Source organism: Sminthopsis crassicaudata, chromosome 3 (assembly GCF_048593235.1).
Source record: "Sminthopsis crassicaudata isolate SCR6 chromosome 3, ASM4859323v1, whole genome shotgun sequence".
Taxonomy (NCBI): Eukaryota; Metazoa; Chordata; class Mammalia; order Dasyuromorphia; family Dasyuridae; genus Sminthopsis; species Sminthopsis crassicaudata.
The window spans coordinates 111,613,856-111,618,358 of NC_133619.1; positions in this window are offsets into that span (position 1 = coordinate 111,613,856).

Sequence of the window (4,503 nt, forward strand, 5' to 3'; positions counted from 1 at the left end):
GACCATTCAGCCTAAAATATCTGGAAGGTGCTCAGCACTAAGTTACATTCAGGAAGATATGGATTCAATTTCACTCTAACATGTATTTACTATGTGACTAGGGACAAGTCACTAACCTTTTTTTTTTTCTCTCTGTAATCTATAGCATTGATTACTGTCTATAGTCATTATTTTTATAAATAGAGGAATTCACCATATCTACAAAAACACTGGAGACACACACACAGATCTATCTATCTATCTATCTATCTATCTATGTATATACACACGTATGTTATATCCATATATGTATACATATGTGTATGTTCTCCTGAATGTGTTTATTTCTAAAATAGTGATGGTGTTTTGGTTATATAATCTCTTTAGTCTAATATCCAGGAATGCTTCCCTCCTATTTCCTTACTCCTTATTCACAAAAGTAAAAATAAAATATTTTATACCCTCATGAATTAATTTATTTATTCATGCTTTTTTTTTTTGTTCCCACTCTCTATAGCTAATCTGTTGCCAAAGCCTGCCAATTTTACCTTTGCAAAATCTCTTAAATACATTTCCTTTTCTCCTCTGACACTACACCTCTCTAGAGGAGGCCTTCATTATCTCATGCCTGGAGTCAATAGCCTGCTGAAGAGTTTGCCCACTTCGTTCTCCAATACCTCAATCCATCTTCCATTCAGGCACTAAAAGGATTTTCCTAAAGGGAAGGCCCCACTAGACTAAATCCTATTCAATTAAGTCCACAGGCTCCCAATTACCTCCAGGAATAAACACAAAAACATAATTTGGTGTTGAAAAACCCTTCATAATTTAGTACCATTCTCTCGTCTTTCCAGTCATACTGTATCTTACTTCCCCACATTTGTAATTCAATGACCCTCACCTCCAAGATATTCCCATTCTTTGGTCCAGAGAATCTGGGGTGGGGGAGCATCCCTCACTTTCCCTCCTTCCTTCCAACTATTGATTTCCTTGGTTTCCTTCAAGTTTCAACTAAAATACCACCTTCTCTAATATCTATGACTTCCAGTGTCTTCTCTCTGTTCATTTTTTCTATTTTGTACATATTTGTTTGAATGCATTTCCTCATTAGATTATAAACTTCTTAATGGCAAGTATTATCTCTTGTTGTTGTTTTTTTTCCTATTCCCAATGCTTAGCACAATATCTAACACATAATAGGTACTTAATCAGTAATTTATTGATTGATTATTCAGGTTAATATTAATGTAAAGTAATAACTAAAATAGCATTTTGAATTTTTCATTCATTAAAATCATATGTTTTTATTAAAAATAGCCAAAATAATATTATGATGAGGAAAGAGGTCTTTGGAATATACCCATTTTACTAATGTAGATGTTAGTGTAACAGAAGTAACTTCTTGCAACATTCCTTAAAACACACCGAATATAATATTTAGAATGGATGACAAAGCTCAGTGCATGAATGTATAGAATATAATACTTCTCTAGTCCCTATATTTTATGGGCCATTTGTAAAAGAGAGGACAGTAATAAATTATATAGCATCTTATAAAAACCAAACCAATAAATAAATACTAAACTAATCTATTGCTGCTAGTAGTAGGAAAAATATTTTCACCAATATAATAAAACTTTGTGATCAATGATATCAAAGCTGAAATCCATAACAACAGAGCAGGCTAACAATTTGTGAGACTGTAATTTAGGGTTAGAAGCTCTAATAACAGCTTCCTACTTTATTAATGCTAGAAAAACAACACAAATTATTAAGAAGCTAAAAAAGAATGGTTCCTATTGTGATGTATAATTTTTTTCATGAACTTGGCACTCCAAAACTCAAAAGAGAAATGTAGAATATACATGGCTATAGATCCAGCCAGGAATGGAAGGCTTTGTTCATCTTAATAAGGCAGCTGTTGTCTAAAGGTCAATTTGTTCTATTTTATTCCCCAACCTATAAAGTTTTCAGAACACAGATCAACTTGTTTGTACAAATGGGTTTATACACATTTCTAGTCATAAACTCTCACTCCATTTTGTTAATTTTACTGTAAAATATCTTCTACTGTATATTCATTATGTTTACTAGCAAATATTTCTTTGAGACTGCAGCTCGAAGCAGAGAATTAATGGTTCTAAAAGAAGGTGTTTTGGTAATACCTCACTGTGAAGCAATTAAAGAAGGCAAATATTTGGTTTCAACTCAGGAGAAGAGCTGTCTGTGATGAAGCAGATGAGCTTAAGCTTATTTTCCATTTTATTTAACAAGTATAAAAGGAATTCATAGTCACTTGAATAGCATAAATGGATAGATCAATTAATATTTCAGATAAATCAAATTAATAAGAATATACTGAATACTGCCTTCAATAAATATGCCATTAACAATGACAAAAAACATACTAATTTTAAGTTCAAGTTCAAAATCTATTTTGCACTAATTTGTAAATATTAAGTTTTAAATATACTTAATTGTAAATGTATATGTGTTGAAATTCAGTCTTTCATATAATAAAATGATGATGAAAAGCATAATTTCTTAGGTGTTAGTCTCCTCACTCTATGGAGTTTAATATGGATGTTTTCAACTTTGGGGAATATAGGAAGCCTTAAATTACTATCCTGAAATTTGTGGTATTAAAGTAATATGTAGCATTTTTGAGCTAAGAACTAGGATAATAGTAGTTTGTAACCTAATAATGCTATATTATTATAACTCAAATTGGTGATTATATAATTAGGTAATTAACTAAATAGATGATGGATCACTCTTCTAGTTATTGAATGAAAAGGGTCAATGTTTATAGACTCAGGTATTAATTGCAGGTGCATATGATTGAGAAATATTTATCATCCAAATGTAGAATATGAATGATTAGGGCCTGACAACAGAATTCTTGTAGAAAACATGTAGTTCTGCGTGGATCATAAACAATCTGAGTTAGCAATGGGACCCAGAAGGTAAAATTCTCATGTAATTTTGTTTTGAATTAATAAAAATATTGCATTCAGAATAAGGTGATAAAATATCTATATGTTTATTTTATAAGAGGGTATGCTTCTCAAAATATAAATAGCCTATTTTTAGAAATAATTTTTTCCTTCATGTTTCTTTCATAGAGTAGGCTTGTGCAAATAAAATACTAACCTTTTTGGAAGACATTTTTCTCAAACAAATGAGGTTCAAATAAATGCATACTTTTGAATATCTAAATGATTTCTACATACAAAGCTCCTTTTGAAAACTAAATACTAACCTGATTGAGACTACATCTAAAATATCATGTTCAAGTTTCAAGTGCATACTTTAAAAATTATATTTATAAACTGAAACGTTTCTACAAGGTAAAAAAACATGGTGAAAACATTCACCACTAGTCCACATAAGATAAAAGAATATGAAGAGAATTGTCCTAAAAGAGAAGACCTATGAGAGAGACAAAAGAACTGTTTGCAAATATTATAAAAAAAAAAAAAAAAAAAAAAAAAACTTTTGTTTGAAAAAGTGTTATATCTTTTTTTTTTTATTTCTAGAGCACAGAGAAGGCCTCCAGTCTTAAATGATAAATAGCAATTAAAGAAAAGTAGACAACTTCTCACACACACACATAAACACACCACACAAACTTCTAGCAATTACAATTATTTATATTTTTTGGGGGAAAGTTCATTAGAGGTCTTGAAACAGAGATAGAATGTCAACTTTTAAAGCATGTTTTCAAGATGATTCATGCTTCAGGAAATGACTGGGCTCTGAGGACCTATCCAACTTTGTAATTCTCTGATCTTATGATTTTGAATAGAGAATAGAGATAGATGATTAAATTATCAAATCAAACATGTTAGTAACATTCTAATTTAAAAAATGAAAAGATATAATTTAGAAGAATCAAACAAAATAGATAGTGAAATGGAACTAATTAGTGATACATAATTATGTCCATATTGATTTAGAAAAATATATTAATAGCATCTATTTTATTGCATTTTTTATTGTCAAATGCTTCCCAAATGAATTATAGACCAAAATTTCATACATTATTTTTAAAAATACAGGATTTGAAATGATCAGAATTCTGTCTTGTAATAAATTGTAGAAAAGAAAGCAAAAAACAATAACAACAAAAAAAAAACAAAAATAACCATCAAATCCTAAAATAATTATATTCTAGATGCTTCTTAATTATTAATTCATAGATGGCTCATATATTAGAACTTCCTCAGCCTGCATATAAATGTTGCCAGTAGAACAAAAAGAATAAATGTGAGTGGAAATAATAACCAATTTCAATAAAATGGTTTCCCCTTTCTTCAAAGGGAAATGAACAAACTTAATAATAGTGATAGAATACACAGAAAACTTAAAGAGTGATGAGATTTGATCAATTTACTGATCAACTTAAATTCAACTTTTTAGGTTTCACTGAGAGTGGAATGTTTCTTTTTTCTTTAATTGAAACATCCTTTTCAGCCTTCATGTCTTTATGATGAATGCCAATTCTTTCAGTAATAATTTTCA